At 31.6% G+C, this 22,167-nt stretch overlaps 1 pseudogene; it reads left to right on the forward strand.

The window, feature by feature from the left end:
* Nucleotides 1-14,545: 14,545 nt before the first annotated feature.
* On the forward strand, nt 14,546-18,598 carry LOC133180091 (uncharacterized; annotated as a pseudogene).
* Nucleotides 18,599-22,167: the final 3,569 nt, after the last annotated feature.

Genomic DNA, 22,167 nt, shown 5'->3' on the forward strand with positions numbered 1-22,167 from the left:
CTTTCTTTGATTCACAATAAATAATGAAATTGGTTATTATACAATAAACTTACACAGAATGTTCAACTTTATGCCTTGCTTCTTACGCCCTTCGCTATTGTTGGCTACACATCGTACCAGAGTCATTCTAGTTCTGTCCGCGTTTTGCTTTGGTAAAAGTAATGGAGAAATACCATGGGGTGTATAATTTACAAAATCTCCTGAGGGATGTTTATACTTCCACTGTAAGGTACAAGGTGGATTACAGTCAGCTGAACAGGTGTACGGACCAAATGGTTCTCCATTTTTAATTGTTATTGTGTCATTAAGAGGTTGTGGGTTTATCATCACACTTTCTGGACCATCTGTAAAAAGAGAAATGTAAGAATGATTATTTCAAAACTCCATATACATTGTATTTCTTTTCAATTTTTTAAAGGTGTGTACCTTTCAGATTGACTATTCGAATAGTACAATGACAATACAATAATCAGAATAGGATCAAGTGCCATGGATCAGTGTAAAGGAGTTTGACACTTGTTCACTTTATGCACAGAATAATCCTGTCCATCTTAATAAAATGTCTTATTTCCTATGTTTAACATTTCCTTCCAAAAAAAAAAAAAGTGCATAGTTTTAAAGAATATCAGTATTCTTCAATTACAGAGAAAACTGGTGAATATCAGTTTCTTCAGCAAAAAATATAAGGACGACTCTCAATTCAATCATCTGATATGGTTCTATCACCATAAATTTGGAATTGGTAATGTTGTTCTTTTCGAAATGCTAAAACCAGATTCAGTTTATTGGCAATTTGAAAGATACGTGTGTATTTATGAAATTGTAATAATGAAGCAATACAATAAATAAACTATCTAGAAAATTCAAGCTTCATATTATTATCATGGCACCTGATCCTACCTCTGATGTTTGGAGGTCCGTGTTTGCTCTGCTCCTATTTTGTATTGTTTAATGGACTTTTGAGCTTGAATACTGTTCGTTATCTCCATATATTTCATTTTATGTTTTGACACAAGAATTAATACGATGTCAACCAAAATTTAACAGAAAATCTAACATCAAATCATTTAGTAGTTACAAAATAATTAATGCTAATTTATAGATTACAAACAGCTATTTTTAAAGAGGTGTCAATAAAATCAATCATCGTTCCAGCCTGAAATCTAAAAATGAAAAATATTTATTCTAAATCTGAATATACCTTATTGTCATCAAAATTATTTGTTGAAAATTTGATCAATGTTTTGACTAGATATTTTCGAGCCGCCTACAATTCAGTTTTGTCAGATTATTTGATTTTTCTACAAACTATTACGTCTTAGTCTTCATTCAATTAGATGTTGTTTTAAAACTTAATTTATATTTAGTAAACTATAGCTAGTAAAAGAACTCGACCCACAATATGCCTTATTTGGCCTAGTAAATATGAAAAAATTTAAAATGGCTTCAGAATGAATGTTTTTGATAATTCTCACCCTAGAACATTAACACATTTCACATGTACAATATTTCCGTCAAAACCGGATATTTATTATGTCAAACTAAATTCTAAACCTCACCGTGGTTCGAGATTTTCCGGGAAAGTGCCAAATTTTACACAATTAATCGTGATTTACACATGCAGCCTACTCGTTACCGCAAAATATTAAAACAGAAAAAGAATAATAACTATTCGAGAAACATTTTCCAGTGAAAATATTTTGTGGTAACGAGTGTGCTCAAGTTGAAAAAAAATAAAATAAAATTTCAATGCGTGTGAAAAATGCTATGGCCACGATCCATCATATGTGTCTTCGTGTTTTACACAAACTAATATGATCGATTCATGAGGTGTAAATATATTGATAATGTAAGTGGAAACGCACTCATATCCCACATGTAAAAAAAAAGTTAAATGAGGCGTCATTAGGCAAATCAGACGATTGGAATATATGCTGGTTTTAAAAAGGGTTTAAAATGCCCATTTATCAACAGGTTTTTTTCCCAAAGTTAGATGGGGTTACAGGCAAGAACAACTTTCATACTTACTATATGTATAAATACCACAAATACAAATCTTTATGTCAATTATTAGCGTTGTTTGTGCTTTGACAAATACGAAATTTGACATTACTTTTGAATTTTGATGCTTTCAAAAATCCGGTAATTTCAATAGCCAATATGCTAATGGGTGGTTCATATTACACTTAAGATCCATAGATAAGACACAAGGTGATAGAAAAGCAGTCGATTGTTTGTTTTTAAGACACTAAATGTGGTAAAAAATCTAAAAATGACATTTTCTGAAATCATACATGTATGTATTTGGAAAAAGCATGGGTGTATATTATGATCATGTATGTTGTACATGACGTTACTCGTTATACGTCATTTTTGACGTCATAGAAGATACATGCAATCAATATAAAATGCTTATCATAAAAAAAATCGAAAGCTTTTTATGCATAATGGACCTAATTTTCTGTCGTTTTGTTAAATGCATTTAATAAGAAACGGGAAAATTATCTTTAAAAAGATATCATTAGAATTTTAGCATTAAGATAATTAGAAATATCTCTGTAAACTGGATCCAAAATAGAACTCATGTGCTGATCCGTCAAATGCACATGTCCGGCCTTAATGAATCCCCATGTCGGTACATACAATATTTATATCTATATGTAGCAGCAATCAATCTTTATTTTTGTAACTTCCTGTCAATTATTTCATTAAAAAAGCCCGCGTGATAATTCTTATGCGCCTGCATAAAAACGTGAAAAGTAACGTTTTTTTTAAAGAAAGGATGCGGTCTGGTTTCAACACATTTCAAATATGTTTCCAGAAACAAGATGCATATTTTACATATATGACCCTTGACATTGTTTATTATAAGGAGTGAGATGAAGTGCAAGTGGGATGTCAAATTAGAAAATAAATGACAAGCAAAAAAAAAAAAAAATTATTTGAGAGAAGAAGAAAAAGGGAATTGAAATATGTTTCAAAAAATTCAGAATTATTTAATCGTTACTGTTACGTTATTGTAAATAAGAGTAAAATGTGTACTTGTAAACTACTTGTGTATGAATTGTTTCTGCCAAGTTTTCTTGACCAGCACCTCCCTTGTACAAATAATTGTACACTGATAAAAAAAAATTAAGCACAATATACATGAATATGTGCATTAGCGGAATATAGATAAGTAGGTTTCACTTTGAATTCCGCCGGACTTTTAGCTATGCAATTTTTGGACAATCTTCTGAAGTATCTAACTTTAAGAAGTACATGTAAACATAAAACGCTATGAAAGGGAGTGTGCATAAGAGAAGATATTTCTCTCCTTTTATTATTGAGATATTTTATTCAATGAAGAGGAAGATTTTAAAATGTTCCCGTATAATGCCGGGTGAGGGGGCTCACTTTTACGGAGAATAATCTTGCTGTAGTTTTAATATGTATTTGATTTGGATTCCCCCTCCATTTCTTTTTGCCGGAAGGTAAAAATGCACAAATTCAAGTATTTGGAAGAAAAAAATGTACTGAATAGTTAGAGGACCCCCCCCCCCCCCCCCCCGAAATAGGATTTCAGAGCGAGGTGTTTTTTTTTTTTTTGCTTGTCAACTCTTTTTGAAGGTTGTCCCCTTAGAAAACCGCTTCTACAGGCTTGAAGTGCCTGTGGTGTGATTCTATGCATGAGTGTTTGTGGCACAGACCTGGAACCCCCCCCCCCCCCCCGCCTTTCAAAAATTGTTCGTGTAAAATCAAATTTACGCTGAGTATTTGCAAAATATTAATCCCTGTATAGATGTATCTCACTTCCTATCTTGACGTATAAGAGCAATACATATGCAATACTGCTCTATTTATTCACATGAAAATCATAATGTGAAAATGAAATTGAAAGTAGTGAATGTTAAGCAATACATCAATAAAACATACTAAATTTATTACATTTATAGGTAAATAGATACTGATAAGTTATGAGAAGAAAAACAGAAACATCATTTATTTATCTCCACTTTACAACACGTCACGAATCACTGTCCTGCATACACCTATTATTTTACGGGAATAAAATATGGCCTAGCGATTGGCTGGTTCGTGAAGATAAATATCCGCGAGCTTGGGGTACGTGCGAATCTCGCGGATAGATCTCGCATGCGTATTCATCAATGTTGTTTAACAGTATAATGTAAGAATTTATCTTGATGTTACATGTACTCTCTTTGTTTATATACATTCAAAATTATAATCAAGTATAACACAAATTTCTACCTTTATTTATTTCTTGCAGTAAACATAATTCAATTATTTCCACAACATTTAAGAAATAAATAACAAGTTTAAAAACTTCAATGGGAATTGAAGTGGGTCGGTCACGTGATCAAATCCTGTGAAGGCCGAAGATATTTTTCAACAGATTTTCAAATTTATTGTGAGTAAAGTTTAACGAAAAAAAAATATAGCATTCAGAGGCCTGCGAGAAAAATAAGGGTAAACGTTGAGACTATGCAGCTCAGACATGGAACTTATAACATGTAGTTTTCTATTCTCTATGTAAAACCGATCAAAAACTGTATTAAATACTCGTTTACATTGTAAATAAAATGATTATTATAATTTACTAGAGTATTTTGTACATCTTTATGTATGAAAAACATGCTATATTGCTTAGTGGAGTAAGTCTTTTTATGTAGATATTACTGCGCTGTGTGATTGGGTCACGTAATGACCTATGACCTTCGAAAAACTTCATACAGTTATGAAGATATTTGCTCTCTGCATGTTTATATAATAGAGAGATACCACAAATGTATATATTTTGTATTAAGGAATAACAAGTTTTGAATGAGTTCCGTATTTTACGAACTCCTTTCAGTTTCTCTTTTACATGAACAAAAAAGATGAGATGTTCAATTTATTTTTACAAATGTTAAGGAAATATATCTTTTTAACTTCCGTTGACTATTTTCTCTATGATAATTTATTTAGATATAGATTTTCAAAAGCTCAAATATTTACTATTTCATTGATCTAAAAATACCGCAGTTGTAGTCATTTTCCATTGAAAAGATTTTTGCAATTCTATCCAGTCAGAATTGATATATCAAATGAACTCTTTTATCTGCTTTTTTAAATTTATGGTTCTAAATTAAATGATGTTGATTTAATAAATATCTATCTCCAATTATTCAATTTCAAGTCTTAAATTCGTATATTTCTACATAGTAATTGCAAACTTTAAGTCATTTCATAGCTTTTTGACGTGACGTTACATTACAAAAAATGACTTTCCTATTGCCTTTTTCTATCAAAACACTGCCATATTGCAATATCTATTTTTCAAAAAGTATAATAGATACTGAAAAAAGGAAAACGGTAATGAATAGCAAAAATTCTATATTATCTATAATAAACATAACATTAATTTTTTTAGAAGAGGCCGTTTTTGATGCTTCGTGGACTTAGCTCTTTGACGTTAAGAACATTTTTTAAATTACAAAATTCTCACCTTAAAAACATTATAAATCTTTTCTACATAATTATATATAGAAAGCAATCATGATTGTACTCACATAAAGGGTTTACTCGAATTTCTTTACTTTTTTCTGACTCAAGATTTTCTTTCGACTGACAGGTATATTGGTTGTATTTAATGTCTTTGGTGACAATAAAGCTGTAGATCTCTGTCGCCACTCCATCTAGCCTTGTGTTGTTGACATACCACGTATATGATAACGGCAGAAACATCTTGTAATAGTCAGGAGCAGATGTAGATCTACTTTCACATTGTAAGTTAATGCGATATCCTACTTTAACATTAAGGTTTCCCGTTATCATAGGTTTCACAGGTTTTCCTGGATAAAATTATTTAGATGTTGAATGATGAATCGAGTAATAACAAGCAGGCCTGTTAATATTTTCATCATTATTATATAAGTGTATGTATCGTCATTTAAGTAAATGTAATCGTTCATTTTTAGTTTGATATCAACATCGTACAAAGAAGTTAAAATCAAAATCAAATTGGTTACATTTACAATATCAGTATCAAAAAAATATTTCCATGGTAAAGTGCACATGTAATATAGTAAAGGAAGGTACATGTGGCAACACAAATCAGAAAACATGCAGTCTAGTTTGTCAGATATTATTAAGGGTTTACCGGAAACTATGAGAACTACTCCACGTTCTCCCGACCAAGCCTCTGTCTCTGATGTACCGCCTACGTAGTATCCGGCACTTTCCTTTGTTACGTTTCTTATTTCAAACAGTATATTCACAGAATTAAATGGTCGAGAGTGGTAAACATACTTTTCAGTTGGTAATGGATCAGTGTTTTCTATGCTTATTATTTTTGACAATGAGCCGTTATATTCATGAAATATGAAGTAAACATTACTTCGCGGAAAAAAATCAGCGGTCCATGAAATGTTCCGTGATTCTCCCTCCTTAGATGTCACTGTACTGACTAAAAGGAAATGAAAGAAAAGTTTCCTATCAAATAACACATGCTTCTTCGCGTCACCTTTAATAAACATTCTATGAAATAAGCATTAGGGATATCTTTTACCAAAGACATTGATTACAAGCATCATTTGACTTGAGCATTGAAAAAAACATTTTATGTGTCTGTAATCGTCAAAAAAACAGAAATGCAAATGAGTTATATAAATTAGACGAGTATATGTATGTAATGTAAAAAATAACTTAACACGTGATAATTTCGAAGCAAAATAGAATTATCGATGACATTTTCAAAGCAAAGCAATGCATGGATCTTTAAAAAAGGCTATGTTAAGCGACATATTAGATTTTAAAGTTCTTGCAGACTGTCTCATTAAAGTCCTCTTATCTGCAAGTTTGAGTTTCATTCAAAGTTTTAATAATATATCATCTTAAGATGAGTGCAACTGTAGCTAGCATATTTAATCTGTTCTATAACCCTGGTGGCTTGTATCATGCATGAAAATGTTTGATAGTTATGAGGGAGCACCCCTCTACACCCACATCCCCCTCAAAAAAGAAACTGCTCACAAGAAAATTTGTATACAGTGATGTTTCTTTTGACCCATCCTCAAAACAGAAGAATGTATGGCAGCAATATCGGCATATAGATGAGAAGAAGACACTTGCTGTGGCCTTCAACGCGACATTTAGATAAATCTACGACGTATTATCAATCAACAATAGTTACTGCTATTCATATATCGACTCGATATATCCCAGTGAACTTGAAATAAAAGAAATACCATAGAGTCTGGCACATCCGTTTCATATCTGGATATTTAAATAGAAAAAAAATGTTAATGGTAACCTAACAACAAAACTTGATGATAAACGTGATGACTTAAACTTTACTATCGTCAACTTCCCTTACTTATGTATCAATATACATAGGCAAGCGATTGACAAACAAGTTGATGAAACAAGGATATAAACAGTTTCAATTAAAGTCACCATTTTGCAAGTTCCATGGTCGATACAATGGACCCTCGATTTTGTATTGGAAAATCCTAAACCATGTCTGAATGTCTTCTCGTATTCTACGTTGGTTTAGCTGATGGTACAGTTTATCATAAGGAAGTGTGTTAAATGCTTTTGAGAAATCATAATTGCGATATCTACCTGATGGCTATAATAATAAGATTTTAAAATGTCATGTATGGTAACTACGGAGAGGGTTTCATACGAATATCCAGATCTGAAGTAATAATTTAAGGATGTTGAATTTTATTGGATTCCATGTATTTCATCATTAAACAACAATAGTTGTGCTCTAGTAGCAAAAGCATCGCTGAGTAAGGCGTTGATCCTTACATCGCAGGTTGGAATCCCGTTTTGGGACGTGAAGACCGGTTCTTCGGATGATACCGTATAAACCGAGGTCCCGTGTCGCAGTAGGTGCTGGCACGAAAAAGATCCCTCACTGCTCAATGGGCCTGAGTGCCGAATATAGGTCTAAATTTGCTGCCCTCTAAAGGCAAGTGTTGGCGTCTCCATATGAGGGAAAAATTCTGGAGAGGGACGTTAAACAACAAACATACAAGGTTTGGGACATGTCGTCATGGTAAGCAGGTAACGAAGTAACCCAGTTTTCCTGATGCAAGTCTATGGTATCAAAGACTTTTCATAGAGTGTTTGGAAAAACTTAAATACTGTGCGTGCAAGGACCCTATATAAAAGTCCTATTTCTATTGTTTTGATAATTTGTGTTTGTGAATTGGCAAAAGAAACAGCGCAAAAGGCGCTAGCACTAAAATGTTATTACAGCTAAATTATTTAGCTTACAGCTAATTTTTCAAGTTGGTCATGTCTTTACGGAATAACTGACGAAGATAAACAAAGGTTACTTTTTTAAAACTTAACAACCCTTATGATTATTCAATATTTGCTTCCACCATACTTTCACTACAAAAAAATGTAATTGCTACCTACGTCCGAAAAAAAAGATTTCTTTATAAATCAATAAATTAAATTTAAAAATACACAGTTAAATAATAGACCCGTATTTATTGCCTGAGATGCGTTCTAAAGAAGATGAATTATTTTTATACATTTGGAAATAGTTTCTGTTAAGTCTACTTGAAAGATAAAGCATAATTTAAATGATATAAGAAATTAAAAGAGGGTATTTTCAAATCAAGAGAGAATTTATGCATATATGTCTTTTTTGCATGTTCGCAGCACTGTTAAGGTACACAACGACAAAATCCACGGAATATAGAAATGTACAAAAAATACTTTTTTAACTTATATTCATTTTTGTAAAGCTTTTATAGAATCACATTATTTGAATATTAATTGAAATAACATGGTGTATTCTATTAGTACTGAATGACAAAGTATGGCAGGGATTTTTTTTTATCGGGAACAGTTATCCTACACGTGTATATATAATTTCTGAGTAGAAATTTTAACGCATGAAAAGGAACAAAATCAAGTAGATATCTCTGAACATGATTACTTAAAATTTGAGTAACGTTGAATGTTTAAATATGTGTTGCAAATAACTTATTGGATTGATTTCAGTATCTCAAATTCTAAATACATTTCGTAATATTAGAGTTTAAATCGAACTGTCAAATTCAAAGAATTGTGCCCCCCCCCCCCCCCGCGTTTGATGTTTTAATTATTGGGATGCAAAAGCTTATGGCATAATATTGCAATCTTGTTTGTATGTCCTGTCTTGTCTGTCCATCATACAGAAAGCATATGAATTTTTGAATGAGTTAAAGTTACAGCAAAGATTAAAGTTTCTTAATACTGCTTTGAACTTCAAACTCAAGGTCATGAGGTCAAATATCATTATACTGTAGATTCCTAAATATACGCGAGGAATAAATTATCGCGTAATTACGCGAGAAGCACCGCTCGCGAAATAAAATTACTCGCTTTTATTTTTATGGTGCTTTAATGTATGTAAAATCTCTAGATAAATCAGCCATTCGCGAATTATTATTCTCGCGATTTGACATCCTTGGGTCATTTCGCGATAATGAGTACTCGCGTAAAATAAGGAATCTACAGTACCATTTGAAAGTAGTCTTGTTACAAGTAATGCATGTGTGAGAAAAAAAAGTGAAAGCCTTGTCTCTTATAGAGCAAATATTATGGCCAAAGTTAAAATTTTTTATAAGTAGGTCAAACCTCTATGTCAAAGTCATGAAGGATGTCATAGGTACTTATAATGTACAGGGAAGGTATGGTCATAGGTTATGTACAAGTAAAGTATAAAATCCGTATCTTCCTTCATTCAAAAGTAGTTACACTGCACCAATGTAAAATAAATCGAAAAAGACTGTTAAATTTTAAGGCCAAGGTTATGTGGATAATAACCAGAGTACATTACAGAAGATCTTGAAACATGTAAAAAAACATGTTAAATATAAAAAGTTCATTTCTCACTCAAAAGTTATCTGCAATGTTTAAAGTCTTGAAAATTAGATCAAACTTCAAAGTCAAGGTCATCGGGTCAAAAATCATTGCGTGTTCGGAAACGTCTTGTCACAGGTAATGCACATATCAATTATGAATGGCCCATCTCCTTTCATCCAGAAGTTATCCTTAATGTAAAATGTTTTGAAAATAAGGTTAAACCTCAAGGTCACGGGGTAAAAAATAGGGCACGTTCGGAAACTTCATGTTAAAAATAGTCCACATGTCTTAAATAAACGTTTTTCTCCCATTCAAAAGTTATAACCAATGTTTACATTTTTGAAAACAAGACCATACTTCATGGCCAAGTTCAGTGGGTAAAATCCATAATATATTTGGAAAGGACTTGTCATAGGAAACGTACAAGTGAAATATGAATACCTTTTCTTTTCTCATTCAGAAGTCATGACCAAGTTTAAAATTTTTGTGACAGACTGACAGACAAATGAGATTTAATGGCCCACCTCTTCTGTGAAAGCGGTGAAAGAAATATATATATATATGTTTCATATAAAAACTATATATGTTGTAGAGAAATATCCTCAAACCGGTTATATCATATTTTATGTAAATAAGTTGAATCTGATTCGTTGAGAAATATTTGTTTAAAACACTATTACCCTCTAAATGATGAAACAACAACCTCCAGAATGACATAACTTGACGACGGATCGTATCACCCCCCTCAAAAAAATGACTGGACTATATCTGTGAATGTACGGTTTACCTTTGTATAGATTTGTATGAAACATTCAGTATGGTAAAATAATTATTGAAGTTGAGGATAACATTGAAAATTTTCACCCAGTAGAGAATATTTTTCTTGATATGAAATTTTTTTATTTTACCCTCAATTACATGCAATATTTATAAAATGGAAACTATTATACAATTATTGCTGATTTTGAGGTCAATACGATGATTTAGTCACCTGAGGAGTACAAAATTCACCGAGTCCGAAAGGCGAGGTTAATATTGTACCTCTAAGGTGGCTAAATCATCGTATTGACTAAAAAAAAACTTAGCAATAATTGTTTTATTATATGATTCAATGATTAAATAATAGAAATCATTCAGCAGTTCATGACATCTTACTAATTTACATTTGCTGAAGCTCTAGTCAAATGCAATGAGAGAAGCAGGGTTGAATAAATATTACCAGTCGTATTAATTTGGAATTTTTGAAATCTACTTCAATTGCTATGTAAAAAAGCTTTCCAAAACTATTTGTATCAATTTGGAATCTCCCGAAATATTTTTAGACCAATGTAGAGAAAATAAATACTTACATTTACCTGGAAGGTCACGTGCAGGTGAAAATAACGTAGTATGTTTTCTACATTGCTGGATATGAGCCAGATGAGAGATAGGAATTATTCAATCATATAATAAAACTTTTTAGAACCTTTCTTACTTATTATTCGGTCAACTAAATAATAGTTGATTTTCTTTGTTCTCATGTTATCTGCATTATTTGTTCTGCATAGCTTTGGCATCATTTTTATACCATTATACTAACATACATATAACTATATCTCTATTAATTGAAAGCAGTTAGTTCAAAACAAACTTACCGTTGTTGTAATATTTCTTCTCATAGTCCACAGAAGATGACTGGATATTCTCCCGAACCTTTATCGTCACAGTTTTATATTGCATGATACCTTCTACAGTATATTTGTAATCATAGCTCCGAATCCAGTCAGATTTTTGAGAATCCTTTGTGATGCATATAAAACGGCTAGACGTTGAAATATTCGTCCATGTAAATATGAGCTTACCATTCATAAATTTCGTTGATATAGTTAATGGTTGACCTAAAATTATTCATATATCGAAATAATGTTTTAGTTTTTAAATTTGTTCCTCATTAAAAAAATAAATAAAAAAAGAAATTAGAAACAAATATCTGATACATTTTGCTATGCTAGCAACAAGGTCGTCTATCCTTCTTCCTTAATAGAGTGGTTAATTCCACACTCATTATACGTATACATGTATTTATAACCGTATCGTAGAGTTCTTACCTCGACAGCTCAGACTTACATAATATAAAATAATGTTAGTAGTTTTAGTGTTTATTAGATTAGAAATAAACGTACATGCAATGCTTATGGAATTTCAAAGTAGTAAACCGCATTTCTTTATAATATCAACAAATTGAATATAATATCAATTAGAATTTGTAGAAACACAGCAGTGTTCCAACTAGGATCTCAAAATGGAGGGGTGCACTTCTCTAACTGATAAAAAAAAATGGGATGTACATGCATTTATGTACACGGCGAAACTGAATAAAACCTTGACATAGTTATGATCTAGATGAATTTCTGTTTTACACGTAATGTTTCTCTTTATTATGACCTAATTGTCTCATATTTACTAGGGGTTATCAAAAGGTTCGTGGACTAGCGCAATAAAATTAAAGCCGATTTAGGTACATCAATGAATTTTGATACATTTAGTTAGCATCATATTTTCTATCTAGATAGAATAAACCATGAATCATAAGTTTTATTTTTTATTAAATTGTTAATAGCTTTGTAAGCAATTGTATGTCCAGGCGGTGCAACCTCAAATATATATGACGTTTTATTCTACCCTAGTGTAATAAGTTTCGCCGAGCACCGTTTTGGGTTCTAAATTTACTTTGCTATGGGGTATACGGAGAACGCTTGATTTCACCAAGACGCTTGTAAACAAAGTTGAAAACGTCAAAACGTTTCGCAAGACATCGCTTTATTTACATTTAATGAAGCGATTTATGAGGATATGAGAAAAGGAGCAATGAAAACACGTGGCAGAGAGGCAGATTTGATAGAAAGGTACTTAAAGTTAATAATTCAGCAAAACATGGGAATTACTACCATTCGTAGTAATAATGTTGTGCAGACGAAAGTGTGCACTTGTTGACGTTAGATAGCTATTCCAGTTAACGCCATTTTAATCTTAAAATAGTAACAACCGGAAGGCACCTGGTAGCCATATCTGCATGCGTTTGTCGATGGGTCTTGGATCCTAGAAATAAATCGAGGTAAGTATTACTTGACGGACTTTGATGTTGATGACAGTGGTGCGTAAGGTGTTTTTATGTTGGGGTATAGTTTTTGGTTTGCAAGAAAGCTCTTAAAACCTGTTAATTGTTTTTAAATCAATTGAGAACAACAAAAATATGTCCACAAGAAAGGTCGTAGCTTTTGTATTTTCTATGATTCCTTGGCATTTATAGGAAGTAGCATGAATTTAGACATTTATAATGATTTTTTAAAGGCTATTGATTTTTATTGAAATGTAAAATGTTTTCTGTAACATTGCACATTTTTGCACGATTATTTTGAAAGTTGGTAGATTGGTCAACACAGGCATTTTCTGGGAATCAAATTACCTGCCCTTTATATAGTCCATTTCTTTATAGACTTCGGAAAACATATATTAATATAAAGACGTAAAAAGGCAAATTGGACATATAGGATCTTTCATGATTTGTGGTTGGGTATGATTTTTTTAAGGCTCGGGGATAAAACACACAATGAGTTTGATAAAAAAAAATCACATGTAACCAAAAAACATGGGAGTTTGTTTTTATCACATGTTTCACACATAGCTTTTTTATGCGTTATACTGTATTATATATATGTAAATCCTTAATATTTGACTTGATCATATTCATGCAAAAACCATTGTGATGTCACAACTGTGGATATGAAAATGATATCGTATGAGCAATGTCCACTGTATAAAGCAGTATTACAAGTGATAAAATGATTTTCTCATTAAAAACTTATATTATAATTTTTTTTTGTCGTATTCTAGGACTTGAGAAATTACGAGTGACACAGTGACTGAATTTTTCCATAAAAGGTAAATATATCTCAATTTTTTTAAAGCATAATTTGCTTTTATGTATGTGTGATATTTTTATTTCATTTTTTGTTTTTATTTTCTTTGGTTCACTGTCTTTGTCTTTTATGTTTAGTTTATTGTCCTCGTCTTGTATATTTAGTTTATTGTCTTTGTTTTGTGCTTGTCTTCATTTTTTTTTTTTCATTTCATTTTGCACAGCATTCATGGTAAAAATTCAGTTAACACTCACTTTTTTGCACATAATCATGGTTCTCACTTACTTAGGTGTTTACGAAATATATTTAAAACATAAAAACCGTGCAAATTTTATGAAATACTTACACCATGAAGTGTGTGACGAATTGAAAATTGAATATACAAAAGTTAACAGAGTAAGTCTCTTGTACAAAGTAAATCGAATAAAGAAGGAAATAGATAAACTCAAGAAATACAGCAACAAAGACAAAATAAATTCATACTTAAACAATATCTTTCAATTACCCCAAACCAAAAACTCATTGATAAGTAATGGAAGTGGAGAGGAAGAGGAGAGTAAGGAAATTAGAAAAGAGGATTCATCAAAGGAACTGAGAGAAATGAAGGAAGATGAACTTTTGAAGGAGAAACTCAAAATTATATCGGAGCAGAATATTGTGATTGAACACCTACGAAGAGAGAATACGGCTCTTAAAGACAAAATAAGAGCTTTTAATGTTAGAAATACAAACAGAAAATTAAAAAAAAAAAACAAGAAAAAATAAAAAAATTAGAAAATGTTATTAAAAAAATGAAGACAAAAGAAAATGTTGAAAAAAAAGATAAAAGTGTACAGTGCAATACTATGAAAACAGTTATTGCAGACTTGAAGAAAGAAATAGATTTTTTAATATCAGAAAAAGAAAGTAATTGTGATGATGATGATGTTGTACATATAAAAAAAATATTGATTTTAGAGAGAATGGTAAAGGGAAACCGTACAATTTTAAATTAAGAAACTTATATTATAATTTTAGAAGTAGGAATATAGCTTTAGTACATATTGCCCCAATTATTAAATCTGTTTTAGATGTTTTTAATATCAATGTAGAAAATCTACCATCAAAGAGTACGGCAGGTATTTTAACCAGTGAAATGGGCGTAGTTTCGAGAAATCATTTAAATGAAGAACTTAAGAACAGTGCAAATATCACAATGCATAGAGACGCAACTACGAAGAAAGGGAAGCATTATTATGGAGTTCAGTTTAATACTGGTGACAAAGTTCTGTCTGCAGGTTTAAGAGAGGTCTGTGATGGAAAGGGGGAGACATATGTAGATATTACAAAAGATATTTTAATAGATATATCACAGAAAGAGGGTGACAGTGATACTATTTTAAACAATATCTCTTGTTTTATGACCGACAGAAGTGCTACTGAACAAAAAGTAAATGATATTTTAAGTAAAGATATAGATCATAATGTACATTCTTTTAAATGTTCTATTCACCCCCTCCTGCAGTTTTCAGATGTATGTATAGAAGAAATTTTTAATATTGAACAAGAGTTGTCTTTAAGATTTCCTGGGTATACCCATTCATTGAAAGAGCCTTTTACTTTGTGTCTTTTAAAATCTGTATCGAAATTATTTTTTAAAGATGGGACTGGTGATCCCAATGATATACAAGTTTATATGAAAAATCATAGTGTTTCAGACATTCCCTTTGTAAAGTTTAGAGGCAATCGTTTTAATGTTATGTTTTATAATGCTGCAGGTACTTTTTTTATGCACAAACTTGTATTACAGTATTTTTATTCTTTGAAAGCTTCTTACACTTTTAATCAGAATTTTATTTTATTATGTTTGCAGAACAAAACATTTTTAACTCTTTTAAGATCACTTGGCATTTTATGCAAAATTATCACAGGACCTTATTTTTTAAAAGCAACAGAAGTTGGAAACATTTTAGATATGGGTTCTGTATTTCAGAGACTTTTATATGTTTTAGATTTGTTTATTGAAAATCCAATTTTAGCTTTGAACAATGAAGTTTCACTTTTTTATGGTCCATATTTTTATGACGAGGTTTTTGAATTTTTATTGAAAACTTCACTGAATGACAATCTTAATGTGTTTTTATAAAGCGTCTTTGTAATGTTTTAAAAAGGAAAGCCAGTAAACTATTTAGTGAATTTTTAAGTGGAGGGAAATATTTTAACATCAGTGGCAATGAATTAAAAGAGTGTAATTCATGTGATACAAATAACATTTGCCTGGAAAGACTCATGGGACAATTAGATTTTAAATTAAAAGCATCCTCCACATCATCATTAAATTCCATCGAAAGTAGCATTTTATATTGTAATAACAGAACAGAAGAGTGGTTAAAGAAGAAGGATATAAGTGAACAACAAGAGATAATAGATCAGGCTCGTTCAGAAAATAGAACTTTTATGCTAAAAGACAGAGAGAAAAATGAAGAACTTTTTAGAAAACAAACAAAGATTTTAGAAGAAAAAGAAAAAGAAGCTAGAAGGAAGAAGGAAAAAAAATCAACTGAGTTAGATAGAGCAATAGAGGACATGAGAAAAGTTGGGCTTTGGGAGAGTGAAGGGAAGATTAGAGAAGAAATAGAGAAGCTGAAGACAAAAAAGGAGAAAGTAGAGACATTAAAGAAACAAACATTTACAAAAAAGTTTTTAAAATTGAAAAAAACCAGAAGGAGTTGCTGCAGTTTTCTTCAAAAGGAAAGGTCTTTGATCATAACAAATTACTGGATAATCTTTTAAAATTAATAGAATTGAGAAGAAATGCGCAAGAAACCAGATTCCATCCCGATGACTTAGTAGGTAAAGAAATTGTGCATACCTGGACTATAGAGAGTGGCGAAAACCAAGATTGGGAGGGCCAGATAAGGAGTTTTGAAAATGGAGTTTACAAAGTAATTGAATATGAGATTTTTACACTGTTTCACAGAATGCATTAATTGTGCATGGCACTTAATATCATAACAAATTTTGTAAAACATCCTCTAAATAAATTTACAAGAGGCCCAAGGGCCTTAATGGTCACCTGAGAACAATACAACAATGTAAAGGATCCATAGAAGAAAGAGTAAAATACAACCCAGGGCAGAGAAGAAGATTTTCAAAGAAATAATGCATTTTCAGTATATGATGAGTACCTACAGCTCCACCCTTACTACAAAATCCCTGACCCTGGGGCCATGAATTTTGATAAAGGGCTCAGAAATTAATACAATCGTGCCGAAAGTTTGACTGCTTATTGTCCAAACGTAAAGAAGAAGATTTTTTTTAAAAATTGCATTAATTTTGATGGTTTTGGTCCCAGGCTCCTGGGGGACAGGGACCATGAAATTCACAATTTTGTTCCCCTTTACCCATACATGCTATATTCCAAAATTGGTCGATATTGGTTCTGTTGTTCTAGAGAAGAAGTTGAAGATATTCAAATGTTCACAGACGAGATGCAAGACAACAGACGAAAACAGATAGAAATGTAGAGTGATTTAAGTGACTTAAGAATGAAAAGTTTTATTTCAAAGAAAATCCAGATTTTAAGAAAAAATCTATTAGCGGTACCTGACAATAGTGGCATATGACATAATTTATAAAAGTATACTTTTGGTATTATAATTAATAACATACTTAAGAAGTAACTTAAAAATTTTAAAGGAGAGAACAGCTTGTATCTAGAATAATTTATTTGGAGTGTGAAAATGGATATAACGGAAGTTATTGGAAGTTGTTAAAGGTGACAAGATTTCATTTTCTTTAAAATATGTGCAGAAAGTCAAAGCGATGTATTAAACAGAAAAATGCAAAATGGTGGCATGTTGTACGTACCTTGCAAATTTTGAGTTTTTGGTGGATGTTGCGTGAGATACAAAGTATATTAGCCTATCACTTTTTTGGGTAAAACAATCATGTTATACATTTAATAATGAGGTATAATAATAATTTAACACATATCCAGACCAGTGTGTTATTTAATGTAACACACTTTTTGTTAAGAAAAAAATCATCCTCAGTAAATATATAATTTCATCATTTTATTCATCAATTTGAGTAGACATCAGTCATCTTTTTGGTTCTCCATCATGATGCATTCATCACTAATTATTAATGGTAGTATATTTATGTCTTGTGCATGTTTTTAAATGTTAATTGTTTATATTAATGTTTTTGGTGTAAGGTGTATTGCCTAAATGTTCAATTGAAATTTATGTTTATATATACATGTATTTCAGTTATAAAATTTATAATTGTATCAGCCATACAAGTTAATTTCAAATATTTCATCACTTATTTATGGCCAATAAGAACAGGAATATAGTTTTATAAATGATATTTTAGATTGTGTACTTGTTTAATAAACAAAAGAGCTGATAAGAATGGGATTATAATTGTTCAAATTATATTTTAGGTTGTGTACTGGGATGATAAAGAAAGGAAGAATGGCAGTGGGTTTGAGTTAACAGAAAGGGAGATTAATATTGACATACAAGAAGGAAACCTATTTATAAAAGGTAATTTTTTATAGCATTTACATCTCATTTAACACCTTTCATTTACCATATTTCTTCATTTCAGGAATTTTTTTTCCCTTTTTGAATGTAAAAGGTGATATAATTAATCATCTCTTATTTATTTTATTTTAGACACCACCAAACTGGATCACTGTTACTCAACATTTTGAAAAAGACTATAAATACAGACAGTAAGAGTTATCTTTCATTATATTTCTTTTTTTTGATTTGGAGTAAGTTACAGTTATTGCCCTTTGGTGCTTTAGTCCTGCTCCTGCTATTAGTATTCATAGCAAGTTATATATTCACAGGAAGGGAGCCAATGAAATGTGTTTTATTTTTAACCATGTACTGTAGGTCAAGACCTTTTGGTGTTATTTTTAAAACTTATTTCTTATTTTCTAATTTTAGGTGGATTAGCTACGTTAGAGGACGTACTGCATGTACCCTTGTCTCTCACATCACAGTCATTGTTATGTCTAACATACGCTTCATTGTCAGATTGACACTTAACTTCAATATAAAACTTGTAGAATGTGAAGGCGTCCAGCCTCTGCTGTCTGACGCTAAATTGGCTAAAAGTGGAATGTATATGGCCCTCAAAGATGTGTCAGCAAGTTCAGTCATAACATTGAGATTTGCCATGTATCTGTGTTCAACAAATAGATGTGTACTTTATGCACAGACTTGCAGGTTTGTTTACTAGCTGTGTATGTTCATTAATAATCATACTTGTATTAATGCAAGACATTGTGCACTCATACACACACCCATGTATAGGGATCTTATATTTTAGTAGTAGTACAGTTAAAATTTGGCATCTCGAACATTAAAATTTGGGTTCCGTAGAGTTTGAGATAACAACATATCTGTATTTACCTGTACTATGCAGCCCTAGCTAGAATAATCTAACTGTGTTTCGGGTCAAGCCCTCACCGGATCTGTAGGACAATATCATTTTAATGATAGAATCTATATGCAGCCTATATTCCACACTTGAAATGTTAATGATAATTCTTGTTATAGATATTTGCCATCTCGAACATTGAAATTTGGGTTCCGTAGAGTTTGAGATAACAACATATCTGTATTTACCTGTACTATGCAGCCCTAGCTAGAATAATCTAACTGTGTCTCTGGTCAAGCCCTCACCGGATCTGTAGGACAATATCATTTTAATGATAGAATCTATATGCAGCCTATATTCCACACTTGAAATGTTAATGATAATTCTTGTTATAGATACTTTAATGAATACCCCCAATTTTACAAATTTAATAAAAGATCACAAGTATTTTTAAAACATATATTACTCTTTGCAATGTTCTATAATTCATCTTATTTGTTTATCATTTTATTTAGGTCAACTAGAACTTCAAACTGTAGATAAATGGCACAGAAGAAGTTTTAAATTCACACTATGAATAACTGGGAGGCACAGGGTACCATGGGATGTGTAAACATTAAGCTGCAGTGTTCCTGATGTTACATCATTTTGCTGCAGGCAATCTTGAATAGACTGATGATCAGGAGATCAAATACAAAAAATCTCCAAAAATTTCATAATTTAGCCAAAATATTAATTTTTCAGGTATAAACTTAATCCCAAGATTTACTTAAATTAAATACATGTAATTAAATAATAGGCTTGAGTATCGCAAGCTATTTAACGATATGATACATATCACAATACGGTCATGTGATACAAGATGTATCATGATACAGCTGTCAAAAATTGAATTGACTGTTATCTTAACACATTAGTCATTGCTAACATCTACAGTTATAGAAAATATAAAAATAATATCTTGATACCTCTGACAAAAGTTTATTATAGGTGGATTTATAGTCTTGACAATGTATTTTTTCTTTGCTACCTTGTTTTCAGTCATTTTAAAACACTAAAATTTGTTAGCTTGTATGTAGAAGTTTCAAACAAAACAATGAAAATTATAATGTACTGTATCACGATATATACATGGCGATTCGATATGCGTATGATGCAGCGTATCGTAAGCCCTTGTGATCAATACGATCGATGTATTGTTGTATCGTTACACCTCTATTAAATAACTGTATGGATAGCCTATAGCCTTCCTGACAATATATTTACATACTCTACATGAGTTGTGCATACTTTAGTCAAAATATACAGTAACAATCATTTTACCACTTCTGAAGCTTGATATTATGGATAAATAAACTTTTATTTATTTCAGCCTCTCCGATTGAAGTCTAACTTCACACATATCATGTCAATGTTTTGACTGAAGCAGCAGATCACTGAAGAAAGAAATTTTAATGACTTGTTTGATAACTCCTGGCCAGAACCATTATAGAAATTATCAATGTGCTGTTGAAACTGAATATAAAAAAATCCTGTCTAACAACAGTGGTGTACTGTGCTGTAAAGAATATGAGTACTGTGCACGTCTGTGATGTACAGTATGGTACAGCGGAGGCGTACTTGACAGAGGTGTACAGGGCTGTACAGAGGGTACGTACTATGATGTACAGGGAGGTACAGAATATTACATGGATTGTATTATAATTTCCGACTAATAGTGGGTACATGGATTTTGTACAGTGATTGCACAGTGTTTGCGCAGAGAAACGCAGTGTTTACGCGCTGGATAACAGAGTTCATCATAGACATTTCAGCGTATCAGAGTTTTTTAACCCATGTTATATATATAAATATATGCAATAGAAATATACTATTTTTTGTATTATATATAATTATATATATACAAGTATATATTATATAAGATATATAATTTTATTTAAGTTTTGATTTCAATTTTGTAGACTATGTATAGATGTACAGTCTATTTGAGAAGAGAGTTTAATCAGGTGTTATAATAAAACATTTCTATGATGTCACATGTATGGCATGTCAAACGTTGCAATATTTGATCTTATCTACTAGTATTTGTATAATTTTCCATTTGTATTGTATAATTTTTATCCACATTCTATGATTTTTCATGTGTATTGTATAATCTTTATTTGGATTGTGTGATTTTCCATTTGTATTCAATAATTTTTCATTTGGATTGTATGAAATTATTTGTATTGTATTATTTCTTATTTGTATGCGATAGTGTTTTCATTTGTATTGTATCCGAGGGATTGTTTATTTTTTTTATTCGTTACGAGGATTTCGTTGGTGTAGTTTTAGACTTTTTTGTAGTGTAGTGTTGAAACGAGTGAGATGTTTCGGGGAAACTGGGCTCCTCTATTTGCGTGGATGCTAAGGAACGATCATTTAATTTTCAAGGGGGGAGGGGGCGCTGGCAAATTTTGTCGAATCAGATTATTTATTTTCATGCTCTTGCAGAAGAGAATAATCATGTCCAAATTGACCAGAGACAAAGAAGAAGAAAAGAAAAAAAATCTGCCCAAACCTGAAAACTCTTTTTCTTAAGGTGTGTGTGTGTGGGGGGTGGGGTGGGGTTGGGGGGGGGGGGTGAGGTACCACCAGTCAAGATCAAATTATTTATTTTCTCAGACATTTCGAAGGACAGATTATTTATTTGCCATCTGCCAGCGCTCCCTTTTCATCTAAATGGCCGTCCTCTAACATGCATGCAAAAACATAGAGGAGCCTAAGTTGCTTTGAGCACCTGGAACATCTCACTCATTTTCAACACGATGCATGCTAAATCTTGACTAATGAAATATTTCGTAACGAAATAAATGTACAATCCTCGGATACCATACAAATGAATTTGATTTTATGTTGTGTTCGAGAATTTTTCACTCATATAGAGACGACACCATATGCCGGTGAAGGGCTTCAAATTTAGACCTTTCCTCGGCACTCAGGGCATTGAGCAGTGAGGATTCTTTATCGTGCCAACGCCTACCGTGACACGGGG

This window comes from Saccostrea echinata, unplaced genomic scaffold (genome assembly GCF_033153115.1).
Source record: "Saccostrea echinata isolate AGI-Se365-2 ecotype Australia unplaced genomic scaffold, CSIRO_AGI_Sech_v1 ptg000005l, whole genome shotgun sequence".
NCBI lineage: Eukaryota > Metazoa > Mollusca > Bivalvia > Ostreida > Ostreidae > Saccostrea > Saccostrea echinata.